Genomic DNA, 16,604 nt, shown 5'->3' with positions numbered 1-16,604 from the left:
TGGCTGGACGACAGAAGACAGAGGGTGGTTGTAGAGGGTTGTTTTTCAAACTGGAGGCCTGTGACCAGTGGTGTGCCTCAGGGATCGGTGCTGGGTCCACTGTTATTTGTGATTTATATTAATGATTTGGATGAGAATTTAGGAGGCATGGTTAGTAAGTTTGCAGAAGACACCAAGATTGATGGCACAGTGGATAGTGAAGAAGGTTATCTAGGGTTGCAACGGGATCTTGATCAATTAGGCCAGTGGGCCGACGAATGGCAGATGGAGTTTAATTTAGATAAATGTGAGGTGATGCATTTTGGCAGATCGAATCAGGCCAGACCCTACTCAGTTAATGGTATGGCGTTGGGGAGAGTTATAGAACAAAGTGATCTAGGAGTACAGGTTCATAGCTCCTTGAAGGTGGAGTCGCAGGTGGACAGGGTGGTGAAGAAGGCATTCGGCATGCTTGGTTTCATTGGTCAGAACATTGAATACAGGAGTTGGGACGTCTTGTTGAAGTTGTACAAGACATTGGTACGGCCACATACTGTGTGCAGTCTGGTCACCCTATTATAGAAAGGATATTATTAAACTAGAAAGAGTGCAGAAAAGATTTACTAGGATGTTGCCGGGACTTGATGGTTTGAGTTATAAGGAGAGGCTGGATAGACTGGGACTTTTTTCCCTGGAGCGTAGGAGGCTTAGGGGTGATCTTATAGAGGTCTATAAAATAATGAGGGGCATAGATCAGGTAGATAGTCAACATCTTTTCCCAAAGGTAGGGGAGTCTAAAACTAGAGGGCATAGGTTTAAGGTGAGAGGGGAGAGATTCAGAAGGGCCCAGAGGGGCAATTTCTTCACTCAGAGGGTAGTGAGTGTCTGGAATGGGCTGCCAGAGGTAGTAGTAGAGGCGGGTACAATTGTGTCTTTTAAAAAGCATTTAGATAGTTACATGGGTAAGATGGGTGTAGAGGGTTATGGGCCAAGTGCGGGCAACTGGGACTAGCTTAATGGTAAAAACTGGGCGGCATGGACTGGTTGGGCCGAAGGGCCTGTTTCCATGCTGTAAACTTCTATGAAAAAATGCTGAAGGAGGGCTATATGGAAATAGTGTGAGGTACCGATAGTCAAAGACTTAAAAGGTTGTGCTAGAACCATGAATCAAATTTTAGAGGGAAGAGTAGACGATGATGAAAAACAACAGAATATGTTGCATCTATGGCAACTGGGTGCTGGAACAATTGAGAGAAAACCTTGAGCAGGTTAAACTAGGAAAGATCCCAGCCTGGATTACAAATGAACAATTAATAAGTCTCACAAATAGAAAGATGCATCCCAATATTTCAAGCTACCAGCTTAGGCAACTGACCAAGGTGTGATTTGGGAAAGTTTGCAGAGGAACCACAAGTAAAGCCTTGGGAATGATATTGGGAATATCAATAATTCCAGGAAGTGAAATAGGATTGAGTGTTTCAGAAGTAAACAAAATAGGAATTATTAAAGAAGTATTATTGAATCATAGAATCCCTACAGTGCAGAAGGAGGCCATTTGGCCCATTGTGTCTACACCGATCCACTGCGTCCTATACCTGTAATCCCAGAACCTACCCTGCACATCTTATGACACTAAGGGGCAATTTAGCATGGTCAATCCACCTAACCTGCACATCTTTGGATTGTGGAAAGAAACTGGAGCACCCAGAAGAAACTCACGCAGACACAGGGAGAATGTGCAAACTCCATACAGACAATTGAGATTTGGATAGGCCATGAGGATATTTTATCTTATATCGTAGAAAAGGAAGGAGGCTAGTGGGTACAATCCTGGCCAAATGTCAACAGGCGGACAAAACAATTGTCTGCCCCTGCCCTATTTATCTTAATGAACAGGCCTTGTGTGGATTTAAAATGAATAGAGGCCTAAATTGCACTTTGAATATCAGAACCCTTAAATTCGATATCACAAGAGTGGCTTACAAAGGAGGGATGGGAGAATATTGTATAATCACCTCATTAAAAATATACCAATGATGGCCTCCGACATGCCCGTCACTCTTACAACTTTCGGTATTGAACCCCAAGTATCAGCCAGAATGGACAAAATTGAGTTGATTGATTTCCATAAAAGAGAAAAGGTTACCATTAACGCCACCGAAACAATTAAGAGAAATTTGGGACAGTAGTTTGAGAAATAGGAAACCAATATCCACTTGTTACCTGAACATCTACATTGCATTAAAGAACAGTTGGAGAGAGGCCACCAAACATTCATTAGAGTTATCCAACAAGCCAAAGAAACTGAGCGAAAGATAGATTATTGAAGAAACGAGTTGGTGGGATGATGTTTGGAACTGGGGTACAAGTGTACAGGTTCACCTTTGGATAAGAATTATTTCTCATGTTACCACCATTGTAATGATTTTCATATTAGTATATCAAAGGTAAATTTGATGATGTTTAAACATTGGAGAATTAAGATGGAAAAGAAATTGCAAATGGAATTGTTTATGTGGAAACGAGAGAGAATGTTAGACCCGGATGTTGACCTAAAAGAACATGTCATTCTAGACTGTGATGTATATGCTTGCTATGGGAATACATGTGATGTATGTTGTAGTTGACTATGAATAATGTCAGTTTGGAGTAATTGCTTAGGACTTATCCGAAACGTTGTATAACCAATGTTAAACATATATCTGTGTGAAAATTGTCAAGCATATGAGAACTTAATTGTTAAAAGAAAAGAACTTAGCTTGGACAAAAAGTATGATAGATGCCCATGTGAAAATATGAACTTGGCTGAAGAACATTTGGACATTTAATTGTGATCCAAAAAACAGTTGTTTAATGGATTAAAGGGGTAAATGTAGCAATAAGGCCCTGGTCATGCTAAATGACTTGTTACAAGTATGCTAGGAAATTTGGTCATCTTTGAAATGACCTATTTGTAGAAGATTTGAACATTGCAACAAAAAGAAAATATGAACTGCACAAATCGACACCATTTAAAAATAATATTTTATTAAGGCATTTATAGAAACAACAAACACCAAAATAAGAGCAGAAAGAAAATTATACAGCATAATAAACAATCAATATCCACCCCCCCTCCGGCCCTTCCCCTCCTCCCGTCCTGCCTTCCCCATTTTAACCTCCTTATCTTGCCTCCTCCCCCCCTTGCACGCTGCTGACACCTCAATCCTCCTTAAAGAAGTAATTGAACGGCTTCTACCTCTGAGTGAACTAATCAAATGACCCTCTCAAGACAAACTTGATCTTCTCAACCTCAGATATTCCGCCAGGTCACTCCCCACACCTCCGTCTTTGGCGGCTCTGAGTCCCTCCATCTCAGTAAAATCTATCTCTGGGCTATCAGGAGGCAAAGGTCAAAATATTGGCCTCTCTCATCCCCTGCACTCCCAGGACTTCTGACATCCCAAATATCGCTACCTCTGGGCTCGGGGCCACCTACCCCCAACACCTCGGACATTACGTCTACAAAACACCTGCCAGAACCCCTTCAGTTTCGGACACGCCCAAAACATATATGGACATGGTTCTCAGGCCTCCTAGCTCACCGTCCACACCTATCCTCTTCCCTCAAAGAACCTGCTCATCATCAAAACTCTATCCTGGTCCACCCACGTCGACGCTATAACCAAGAAAGCACAACAGCACCTATACTTCCTCAGGAAACAAAGGAATTTTGGTATGTCCACATTGACTCTTACCGACTTATACAGGTGCATCCTATTTGGCTGCTATGGCAACTGTTCGGTCCAAGACTGCAAGAAACTTCAGACAGTCGTGAACACCACCCAGTCCATCACACAAACCCGTCTCCCATCCATTGACTCTATCTTCACCTCCCGCTGCCTTGGGAAAGCGGGCAGCATTGTAAGTTGTAGCAAACTCATCAAAGGACCAAAAATGAACTGGACATGTTAGAAAAGGACATTCCATTTTAAAAGGATAGATTGCTGTACAAACCATGTCTGCAGGCAGACAACTGAATCAAGACAAACAGGCCACGAGCCATGAAACGGCCCGATCTCATTCAAAGAGAGGCAGTTGAAATGCAAATCACTTGCTGCCCTGGCCAGACGGAACCACAATACCTTAATGGGATAACAATTAAAGTTGTCACCGGTGACCATTGTCAGGAGACCAGCAGAAACCAGAGACATTGCAAGCTTTTGTAAGGGCACTGATTAAAATCAAATTACATTACAACACCTTTTGTTTGGGGAACTCATTCACTTCCATCCTGTCAACAATCAGAAAGGCTTCCTTTGTCCTGGAACTCACCTGTGGGAGGGTCAGTATTTGACCCATTCAGGGTTTTGCCCTTAAAATGACAAGTCTGAGGAACTGTTGGGAAACTCTACTCTCCTGCCTGACACATGCTTTGCCTTGCTGAAAACAGACCACGAGAACCGGAGGAACAACAGCCGCAAGGACCGGCCAGCTTGGAAGAAGATTTAAAGAAATCTGTGCCAACGTTTTTTTTAACTATCCTGTCCCTGGAGCAGTGAGTATATTCCTCCATATCACAGAAAACTTCCAATTAGTATAGTTTGTTGAGGTTTGGGGGTGGGTGAGTGAATATATCTGTGTATCTGTCTTTGCGGGCGCTAAAGTAAATCTGTGTAAGCTGTAAGAATTTTCAATGTGCCGTTTAGTCTCTTGTTTTACACATAGTATTTCATAATCGGTGTTTGTGTGTGTGGGTTAATCTGAGTTGCAGAAGACTCAATTTCTCTTGAATAAATCAATTATTTTAAAACTACCATTATTGTGGTCTCACCTTCCTTTCACTGTCCGCTCTGGTCAAGTCACAATAATTGACAGGACATAATCCCGTAGTCAAGGACCCGAAAAGGGAATCTGAGCGCTTCGAACACGCTCACTCAAGAGAGGCTACTGGTCAGTAATAAACAGTGGTCCCTCTTAGGCATAACCAGTGAGACTTGGCCCCTCTCTCTTGTGAAGCTGTCCCAGTGCGACACTTCCAGGTCGTGGTCTCAACACCTGCAGGAGAGAGAGAGACACCCACAGTTATCTGTGACACCCAATACCAGCCTATTGTGGAGCAAAGGAAACCCTTTTTGTTACAATTAATCAAAGACCCCTCCCACCCGACTTACTCACTCTTCCAACTTCTTCTATTGGGCAGGAGTTACAAAAGTCTGAGAACACGCGCAAACAGATTCAAAAACAGCTTCTTCCCTGCTGTTAGCAAACTCCTAAACAAACCTCTTATGGACTGATCTGATTAATACTACACTCCTCATCAAGTCTGCCTCATTACACATCACCAAATCCAGAATTGCCTGTTCCCTTGTGGGCTATCAACCTGATTTTCCCAGTCCACCTGCATATTGAAGTCCCCCATAATTATTGTTCTAATGCCTTTTTTACATGCCTTTTCTATCTCCTGATTTATTTTCTGCCCACATCCTGACTACTGCTGGGGGACCTGTACATAACTCCCATCAGGGTCTTTTTACCTTTGTGATTGCTCAGCTCTACCCACAGAGATTCTATGCCTTCTGATCCTATATCGCTCCTTGCTATCGATCTAACTTCATTCCTTACTAACAATGCAACCCTGCCCCCTTTGCCCATCTGCCTGTCCTTTCGATAGGACATATATCCTTGGATATTTAGATCCCAGCCCTGATCCCCTTGCAGCCACGTCTCTGTGATGCCCACAACATCATACCGGCCAATTTCAATGTGCGCAACAAGCTCATTTACCTTGTTCCGTATACTGCGCACATTTAGGTACAACACCCTCAAACCTGCATTGGCTACCTCCCTTTTCACACTCTCCTCAGTCACTGTACCCTGTACTGTGGCCCTTTTTGATTTTTGACTATGGCTTCTCTGCCTTACACTTTCCCCCTTACTGTTTTTTGTTTCTGGCCCCGTTTTACTTCCCTCCGACTTCCTGCATCAGTTCCCAGCCCCCTGCCACATTAGTTTAAACCCTCCCCAACAGCACGAGCAAACTAGTTTAATTTGGATAAATGTGAGGTGATGCAATTTGGTAGATCAAATCAGGGCAGGACCTACTCAATTAATGGTAGGGAGTTTGGGGAGAGTTACAGAAAAAAGAGATCTAGGGGTACAGGTTCATAGCTCCTTGAAGGTGGAGTCGCAGGTGGACAGGGCTGTGAAGAAGGCATTCAGCATGCCAGGTTTTATTGGTCAGAATACTGAATATAGGAGTTGGGACATCTTGTTGAAGTTGTACAAGACATTGGTAAGACCACACATGGAATACTGTGTTCAGTTCTGGTCACCTTATTATAGGAGGGATATTGTTAAACTAGAAAAAGTGCAGAAGGGATTTACGAGGATGCTACCAGGACTTGATGGTCTGAGTTATAAGGAAAGGCTGGATAAGTTGGGACTTTTTTTTCCCTGGATCATAGGAGGCTTCGGGGCAATCTTATAGAGGTCTATAAAATAATGAGGAGCATAGATAGGTAGATAGTCAACATTTTCCCCCAAAGGTAGAGGAGTCTCGAACTAGAGGGCATAGATTTAAGGTGAGAGGGGAGAGATACAAAAGAGACCAGAGGGGAAATTTCTTCACACAGAGGGTAGTGAGCAACTGGAACGGGCTGCCAGAGACAGTGGTAGAGGCGGGTGCAATTTTTTCCTTTAAAAAGCAGTTAGATAGTTACATGGGCAGGGTGGGTATAGAGTGATATGGGCCAAATGAGGGCAAGTGGGACTAGCTTAGTGATAGAAACTGGGCGGCATGGACAAGCTGGGCCGAAGGGCCTGTTTCCATGCTGTAAATATCTCTGACTCTATGACTCCTGTATGCTTCACCCGATGCCGGTGTCTATGTATCTACATTGTGTACCTTGTGTCGCTTAGTAACACCTTGTGAGGGTGGCAGAAAATGAGTGGGGGCAGAGAGTGGGTGGGGGAATGGAGGGGAGAGTGGGTAGGGGGGCTGGGGAGGGTAAGAGAGTGGCGCGGGTGGAGTGGCTGGTGGAGATGCAGGGGGAGAGGGGCAGAGGAAGAGGGGGCAGGGGGTGGAGTGGGTGGGGGTGGGAGAAGAGGAGGCAAGGGAGTGGGTGAGGAGAGTGGCGGGGAGAGGGGATGGAGGAGAGGGGCTGGGGATTGTGGGGAGGGGGTGGGGGAGAGTGTGAGTGGGGGGAGAAGAGGTGGGGGAGGGGGTGGGAGGGAGAGGAGATGGGGGAGGGGGTGGGGGGAGTGTTAGTGGGGAGAGAGGGGGTGGGGGAGAATGGGTGGGGAGAGTGGGTGGGTGATGTGGGGAGAGTGAGGGGGGTGGCGGAGAGTGGGTGGGGGTGGTGGGAGTGGGTGGGGGAGAGTGGGTGGGGGTGGGGAGAGTGGGTGGGGGATGGGGGGAGAGTGGGGGGGTGGGGGAGAGTAAGTGGGGGTGGTGGGAGTGGGTGGGGGAGAGTGGGTGGGGGTGGGGGGAGTGGGTGGGGGTGGGGGGAGTGGATGGGGGAGAGTGGGGAGAGTGGGTGGGAGTGGGTGGGGGAGGGTGGGTGGGGGAGAGTGGGCGGGGATGTGGAGAGTGGGTGGATGGGCAGGAAATACAAAGTGGGTGGGAGGTGGAGAGTGGGTGGCAGGGGTGGGGGTCCGAGAGTGGGTAGGTGATGGGAAGGACGGAGGGGCAGGGTGGAGAATGGCTGGGGGCGGGGATTGGCAGGAGGACGGAGATCGGTTATGAGGGACAGAGGGGCAGATCATGTCTGGGGAGTGGGAGGACAGAAAGTGATTGGAGGGTGGGGAGCAGAGAGTGGGTGGGGGGCAGAGAGTGGGTGGGGGGGGCAGAGAGTGGGTTGGGGGGCAGAGAGTGGGTGGGGAGCAGAGAGTCCGTGAGGGGCAGAGAGTGGGTGGGGGGCAGATAGTGGGTGGGGGGCAGAGAGTGGGTGGGGGGCAGAGAGTGGGTGGGGGGCAGAGTGGGTAGGGTGCAGAGAGTGGGTGGGGTCAGAGAGTGGGTGGGGGGCAGAGAGTGGGTGGGGAGCAGAGAGTGGGTGGAGGGCAGAGAGTGGGTGGGGGCAGAGAGTGGGTTGGGGGGCAGAGAGTGGGTGGGGGCAGAGAGTGGGTGGGGGCAGAGAGTGGATGGGGGCAGAGAGTGGATGGGGGGCAGCGAGTAGGTGGGGGGCAAAGAGTGGGTGGGGTGCAGAGAGTGGGTGGGGGGCAGAGAGAAGGTGGGGGAAGAGATTGGGTGTGGGGCAGAGAGTGGGTGGGGGCAGAGAGTGGGTGGGGAGCAGAGAGTGGGTGGGGGCAGAGAGTGGGTGGGTGGCAGAGAGTGGATGGGGGCAGAGTGTAGATGGGGTGGCAGAGAGTGGGTGTGGGGCAGAGAGTGGGTGGGGGGCAGAGAGTGGGTGGGGCAGAGAGTGGGTGGGGCAGAGAGTGGGTGGGGGCAGAGAGTGGGTGGGGGGCAGAGAGTGGGTGGGGAGCAGAGAGTGGGTGGGGGGCAAAGAGTGGGTGGGGGCAGAGGGTGGATGGGGGCAGAGGGTGGATGGGGCAGAGAGTGGGTGGGGGCAGAGAGTGGGTGGGGGGCAGAGAGTGGGTGGGGGCAGAGAGTGGGTGGGGAGCAGAGAGCGGGTGGGGAGCAGAGAGCGGGTGGGGGGCAGAGAGTGGGTGGGGGCAGAGAGTGGGTGGGGGCAGAGAGTGGGTGGGGGGCAGAGAGTGGGTGGGGGCAGAGAGTGGGTGGGGTGCAGAGAGTGGGTGGGGAGCAGAGAGTGGGTGGGGGGCAGAGAGTGGGTGGGGCAGAGGGTGGATGGGGGGCAGAGGGTGGATGGGGCAGAGAGTGGGTGGGGGCAGAGAGTGGATGGGGGGCAGAAAGTGGGTGGGGGGCAGAGAGTGGGTGGGGAGCAGAGAGTGGGTGGGCAGCAGAGAGTGGGTGGGGGCAGAGAGTGGGTGGGGCAGAGAGTGGGTGGGGAGCAGAGAGTGGGTGGGGGGCAGAGAGTGGGTGGGGGGCAGAGAGTGGATGGGGGCAGGGTGTAGATGGGGTGGCAGAGAGTGGGTGGGGGGCAGAGAGTGGGTGGGGGGCACAGAGTGGGTGGGTGGCAGAGAGTGGGTGGGGCAGAGAGTGGGTGGGGGCAGAGAGTGGGTGGGGAGCAGAGAGTGGGTGGGGGACAGAGAGTGGGTGGGGGGCAGAGGGTGGATGGGGGGCAGAGGGTGGATGGGGGCAGAGGGTGGATGGGGGCAGAGAGTGGGTGGGGCAGAGAGTGGGTGGGGGGCAGAGAGTGGGTGGGGGGCAGAGAGTGGGTGGGGGGCAGAGAGTGGGTGGGGGCAGAGAGTGGGTGGGGAGCAGAGAGTGGGTGGGGAGCAGAGAGTGGGTGGGGAGCAGAGAGTGGGTGGGGGGCAGAGAGTGGGTGGGGGCAGAGTGGGTGTGTGCAGAGAGTGGGTGGGGAGCAGAGAGTGCGTGGGGGGCAGAGAGTGGGTGGGGACAGAGGGTGGATGGGGGGCAGAGGGTGGATGGGGCAGAGAGTGGGTGGGGGCAGAGAGTGGATGGGGGGCAGAGAGTGGGTGGGGGGCTGAGAGTGAGTGGGGAGCAGAGAGTGGGTGAGCAGCAGAGAGTGGGTGGGGGCAGAGAGTGGGTGGGGCAGAGAGTGGGTGGGGGGCAGAGAGTGGATGGGGGCAGAGAGTGGGTGGGGGCAGAGAGTGTATGGGGCAGAGAGTGGGTGGGGGTGCAGAGAGTGGGTGGGGGCAGAGAGTGGGTGGGGGCAGAGAGTGGGTGGGGGGCAGAGAGTGGATGGGGCAGAGAGTGGATGGGGGGCAGAGTGTAGATGGGGTGGCAGAGAGTGGGTGGGGGGCAGAGAGTGTTTGGGGGTGTGGAGGGGCAGACAGTGGGTGGGGGACAACAGGGAGCCAGAGCTGTGGGGAGCATGTGTGGTGGGGAGCCTGGCAGGCGAGTGCAGCGGGGAGCCGGCGAGGCAGGTTGCTGGCCCGGCAGGCAGCCGGGTTGAATGGGTGCTTGTGCTGAAGGGATTGGGAGGGTTGGTGGGAGGGAGAGACAGAGTTTATGGGGGTGAGTATGGGTCTGCTTTATGCCCAATCTTGGGCTCTCACTCACTTTTCACAGCATACACAAGCACCCACTGACCTTTTGGCACATAGGTTTTTAAAAATTACTTATTTTTCCTTCACACTTGTTACAATACCATGGGCGAGTACACGGTCAGTTCCAGCCCCAGTAGACCCCAGAGTCCCAACATAACTGAATTAACCAATAATTTGTGTAGTTTCCTGAAATCTTTAACCCTTGACTGCTCCAATGAGTTACAGGCACGAGATTTATTTGTAAAACATTCACAAACTGTGTATTTAATACAAGAATAAAAGATGAACATGTAATGAAAATAATGGAACAATGATGTACTACCTATTCCCAGAGCCCTGTCCCACCCTCCACCCAGACACTCACAAGACAGACACAAGGTGAAAGAGCGGGGGGTCAAGAGTTGGGTTTCACGTCAAAACCAAAGGTCGGTGATTTTAAAACCAGCCAGCAGGGCAAGCATTAAATGGGAAACATGAAACAGACCAGGATTTAAACGTTCCTTACATATGTACCCCACCCCCAAAAAGAATGAAAATCAGGACATGGACGGATAATTAACAAAGTGCCCCTCGTGTTTCCCTACAATTTTGTCTCTGTTCCTTTAGTACCTTCATTATACATGCTGCTTTCTGTCCTTCATGTCTCATTAACAGTCCTTCCTGACTGACTGATAAAAGTTTATGCAAACGTTGAAGGTTCCTGCAACTAGACTACGAGTCAGTGCTGAAAGAAGTTTGGGTTCACTTGTGACCGATAGACTGTTTTCAACCTCACCAGCTTTACATCTTTCGCAACAAGTGCTGCTGAGGGGCCGGTCCTCTCGGAGCTGATTGACTCAACAGGCACTATACCTGGGGTGGCAACCGTTACCTCCTCATCGGAGTTTTTCTAACCACCTCCTGCATCTCCACTTTCAGAATCAGAGCGTGTGACATCACTGACTCTATGAACAGTTTGGGTTTTCCTGATCTCTGTGGTTGCAGAACCACTACAGGATTCGCCATCCACCTTCCCCTTAACTCTTGAAAGGAACTGTTGGCCAACTACTTCACCTTCCTGGCTATCTACCTCTGCTATCTCAAAGAGGCAGTACACCTTCAAAACGATGTGGGTCAACCAGCCGCTCACTTGGTATCACTCCCCAGTCCTTACTGTCCTCGTCCTGACTAACTGCAAATCAATGAATGGCTTCCACCTCCGGGCAAACCCCTGTAGCGATCCTGTGGTGAATGTATTCACCATAATGCATGAGTACCCATTGTATCCACCTAATGTAACCTATGACCTGGAAGTGATGATACGAGCTGCTTCCAGGTACTGTACTGTAACCCCGGTGGGCTCCGCCTCCGGCTCCGCCCTCACCGGGGCCATATATAACCTGGCCACCTGCGGGTGGCCCTCATCTGCACAACTGACTCTGACTAGGCAAGTTCACGACTAATAAAGCCTTATGTTCACTCGCTCTCTCGGCCTCTTGGTGAATTGAAGGTATATCAGATCCCCTCAAGTCGAACTTGAGTTTCTTGAGTCTGAGAAACCCCGCCATGTCACTAACCCACACCACCGTCTTCGGGGGCTCCGAGCCCGCCATCCTAGTAGGACCCATCTCCGGGCCATCAGGGAGGTAAAGGCTAGAACATCGGCCTCTCTCACCCCTGGGCCCTTGGATCTTCCGACACACCAAAGATCGCCACCTCTGGACTCAGTACTACCCTCACCTTTAGTACTTCTGACGTGCCATCAGCAAGCCCCTGCTAGAAACCTCTCAGCCTCAGATATGCCCAGAACATATGTACATGTTTTGCAGGTTCCACCCGCACATCGCCCACACCTATCCTCCACCCACTCAAAGAAGTTGCTCATCTGGGCCACTGTCATGTGTGCCCTGTGGACCACCTCGAAGTGTATTAGGCTGAGCCTTGCACACGCTGAGGAGGCATTGACTTCTCCCATAATCCAGCCTCCTTCTTCCCATCCAGCTCTTCTTCCCACTTTTGCTCCACCTCCCCTATCGGGGCTCCCTCCCACTCCCATCAGTTCCTTGTAGATCTCTGAAACCCCTCACTCCCCTTCTTATACACTCGACACCACCTTATCATGTAGCCCCTGGGGTGGCAGATGCAGGAAAGGTGAAACCTGCCTCCGCACAAGTCCCTCACCTGCAGAAACTGGAAACCATTCCCACCTGGCAGTTCAAACTCCTCTTCTATCTCCTCTAAGCTCGGGAAGCCCTCATTGATAAAGAGATCTCCAAACCTCTCCATCCCCGCCGGCTGCCATCTCCGCAACCCCCCATCCAGCATCCCCCGGAGTGAACCGGTGATTATCACATATTGGTGCCCACATGGACGCCCCTCCAGCCCCATGTGCTGTCGCCACTGTCCCCACATCCTCAGAGCTGCCACTACCGGGCTTGTGGAGTACCTGGCCGGCGAGAATGGCAGAGTTGCCTTTAACAGTACCCTTAAACTTGTGCCCCTACATGGGGCTGCCTCCACCCGCTCCCAAACCGACCCCTCCCCCAGTATCCACTTCTTGACCAGCGCTATGTTTGCAGCCCAATAATAATTTGTAAAGTTCAGAAGGTCCAGTTCCCCTTGCCCCCGCTCCAGCAACACGTCATTCACCCACGGGGCTTTGCCTGCCCACACAAACCCCGAGATCACTGTATTCACTTTTTTAAAGAACACCTTGGAGATAAAAATTGGGAGGCCCTGAAAGACGAACAGGAACCTCGTGAGCACTGTCATCTTCACTGTCTGCACCCTCCCCGCCAATGACAGTGGGAGCATATCCCACCCCCAAACGTCCCCTTCATCTGTTTTACCAACCGACCCATATTCAGCTTGTGCAGCTGCTCCCTCTCCCGCACCACCTGGATGCCCAAATACCGAAAGCTTCTCCCTACCAATGGCATCTCCCCCAATCTTTTCTCCTGCCCCCTCGCCTGAATCGCAAAGACCTCGCTCTTACCCTAATTCAATTTATACCTCGAAAACTGACCAAATTCCTCTAAAATCCCCATAATCCCTCTAATCCCCCCAGCGGGTCTGAAATATATAGAAGCAGATCATCCGCGTATAGCGAGAATGTGTGCTCCCCCCCCCCACGCCGTGCTATCCCCTGCCAGACCCCCGACGTCCTCAGGAGTGCGGAAAGTGGGCTCCTGCCTCACCCCCATTGCAGCCTGAAATGGCCTGAACTCACCCAGTTTGTCCGCACACTTGCCACCGGTGCCTGATATAACAACCGGACCCAGTCCACAAATCTCTGCCTAAACCCATGTAAAAATGTAAGTTCTTAGGGGCCGCAGAGGGGCGCAGTGGTTAGCACTGCTGCCTCACTGCACCCGGGTTTGATCCCGGTCCAGGGTTACTGTCCGTGTGGAGTTTGCACATTCTCCCCATGTTTGCATGGCGTCACCCTCCACAACCCAAAAGGAAGTGCAGGGTAGGTGGATTAGGCATGCTAAATTGCCCATTAATTGAAAAAAAGAACTGCGTACTCTAAATTGATTTTTTTTAAAATGTGTGTTGTCACTGCAACTCTAACTTTGGGGGAGCTGGTGTTGATCATATTGGTGCTAAAATAGCACAGGTTTTGATCCCCTTTCTGGCTGAGATGCATTCAGAACTTGCTTCCTTGCCCTACCTGTAGTTGAAGTTGTGGCATTGTGGCAGTGGACAGAAAACCCAAGAAGAGGAAACAACAATGCAGAGTATATTCAGTGGAGGCGAACGCTTCTCAGCCTTTTAGCTAAGATCAAGTGTCAGATGAAGCCCGAGATCAGGTGCAATGCCTGTTGCTGTCAGCTTGGATCTTTTATGTCTCTTTTGTGGGGAACATGAATCGGATTCCAATTGAATTTGAATTAATGTTTGAAGCAAGGAAATGGATTAAGGGCTTGCGTGATGAATGTAGGAATTTCATAGATATTTATAAGATTATATATAATATTTATTGTCACAAGTTAGTGGGATAGTGATAATGTGGTTCATGGGAGGAGCCAGGGGCTGAAGCAGTCGGGTGCTGATTTTCAGTTTAGAACTTGCTGTGAACAGAACAGGAGCCTTTTGCAAAATGCTGAGAAGTTAAACAGTAGTTTGACATAGGCAAGCAAGAATCTTCAGGCTGTTTCCTGAAGGATCTTTCTCTCTCTCAACACAGTTCATCCAGGTCACCTCTATACGCCAAGTATTCCTGGCTTTGCTAACTGTATTCAAAAGTGGGTTTTGACCTGAGATGGGATTTGCTTTATTGGCGATAAAAAGATAGCAGTTAGATATTAGTGTTTTATCTTATTGTTGAGCATTGCGTAACCGGTAATTGTGAGCTATTTCTTGTGTGGTAAAGTTTTTAATCGTGTTAGCAATAAAGTTTGTTTGAATATGCCATATCCCTATTTGTTCGTGGAGTCACTCTTGGAGCGAAGTACCTTTTCTTCACAGATTTACAAATAAAATATTGGGGTTCGTGTGCAGCATCCTAGCAACTGTTGGGGTCTGGTCCAGGATTGTAATACTTGCCCTGTTCACTCTGCACATTGGCTTTGTAACTAAGAAAGGAATAAAATTTAAAAAATAAAAGGCTAGCACTTTACTCAGTGAACAAAGTTCATTTTTTTCCTCATTTGAGTAGGTCTTTGCAACAGGCTAAGTCAGACATGTGTCAAACTTCCAACATCCTCTATCATACATGCATTCATTTTGAAAAATATATATTTTTATTAAAGGCATTTTTTCATATGTACATGAAAATATCAGCAGACCAAACATCACCAGGAACAAAGAACACTGGCCCACAACATCCCTTGATACAAAATCCCCAACTTACCCTGCACTCTTAATCTTTCCCCCTTTTTCTCCCCCCACCCCCCTCAATTCATCTTGAAGAAATCGATAAATGGCTTCCACCTACAGATGAACCCCTCCTCCTCCCCCATAAGGCAAACTCGATTTTCTCCAAATGCAGGAATTCTGCTCCTCAACAAGATCTGTCTCGGGGTTATTAGGAAGGGAAAGGCCAATACATCAGCCTCTCTCCCCACCAGGACTCCCGGATCTTCCAACATGCCAAATATCACCACCTCTGGATTCGGGAACTCCGAGAATCCCTGCCAGAACCCTCTCAGCTTTGGACACGCCAAAACATATGGACGTGATTCGCAGAACCCTACGCCGCACACCGTTGACACCTATCCTCCACCCCTGCAAAAAAAGGCTCATCCTCGCAATCGTCATGTGGGCGCTATGCACCACCTTATACTGGATGAGGCATAACTTGGCGCATGAGGCGCATTCGCCCTCTGCAGGGCTTCCTTCCACATCCCTCCCCTCATCTCCCCACCCAACTCTCCCATTTGCACTTGATCTCCTCTCCTGGAGTGCCCTCCCTCTCCATTAACTCCCCATAAAGAACAGTTACTCTCTCCTCCCCAATATCATCCTCCAACAAAAGCTTGATTTGCAGCACCAGAGGCGGCAACCCCCGGAAGGACAACATCTCTCTCCACACAAAATCCCTCGCCTGCAGGTATCTGAAACAATTCACCTTAGGCAACCCACCGGGTCCGAAATGTATAACAAAAGATTGTCTACAAAGAATGAGACTCTGCTCGGCCCCACCACGCTTAATCTCTCTCCAACCCCTCAACGCCCCAAGTGCCATTGCCAGCGGCTCTATTGCCAACGCAACCAGCAACTGGGAAAGTGGGCACCCCTGCCTCATTCCCTGATGCAGCCCGAAGTACCTTGAGCTCGTCCAATTCGTCTAGGCACTAGCCTGTACAGCAGGTGAAGCCAATTCACGAACCCTGACCAAACACGAACCAACCAGCCCCTCCACCAGATACGCTCACTCCATCCGATCAAAAGCCTTCTCCATATCCATGGCCACAACTACTTCTACCTGCTGCCCCTCCACAGGCATTATAATAACATTTAGCAGCCTACTTATATTCGCCAACAACTGCCGCCCCCTTAACAAACCCTACCTGGTTCTCCGCTATCACCCCGGCACACAATCCTCTATCCGTGATGCTAACACCTTCGCTGACAACTTTGCATCCACATTAAGCAGTCATATCGGGCGGTACAACCCACACTGCTGCGGGTCCTTATCTTTCCGCAAAATGGATGTTGCCACAATGTTAGAGGGAGCTTCCCCTCGCCTCGTTGTACATCCCCACTATGTGGAGATGCCGGCATTGGACTGGGGTGTGCACAGGAAGAAGTCTTACAACACCAGGTTAAAGTCCAACAGGTTTGTTTCAAATCACTAGCTTTCGGAGCACTGCTCCTTCCTCGGGTGAAGGTGAACGGGATACAGTTCCTTCACCTGAGGAAGGAGCAGTGCTCCGAAAGCTAGTGATTTGAAACAAACCTGTTGGACTTTAATCTGGTGTTGTAAGACTTCTTACTGTGCATCCCCACTGGCAGAGGCCCCAACTCCGCACCAAACTTCTTATAAAACTCTGCCGGGAACCCGTCCGGTCCCGGATCGTTTCCCTGCCTGCATCCATAACCTCCCTCAGCCCAATCGGGGCACTCTTATT

Source organism: Scyliorhinus torazame, chromosome 19 (assembly GCF_047496885.1).
Source record: "Scyliorhinus torazame isolate Kashiwa2021f chromosome 19, sScyTor2.1, whole genome shotgun sequence".
Lineage (NCBI taxonomy): Eukaryota > Metazoa > Chordata > Chondrichthyes > Carcharhiniformes > Scyliorhinidae > Scyliorhinus > Scyliorhinus torazame.
This window is presented reverse-complemented; position numbering follows the sequence as displayed.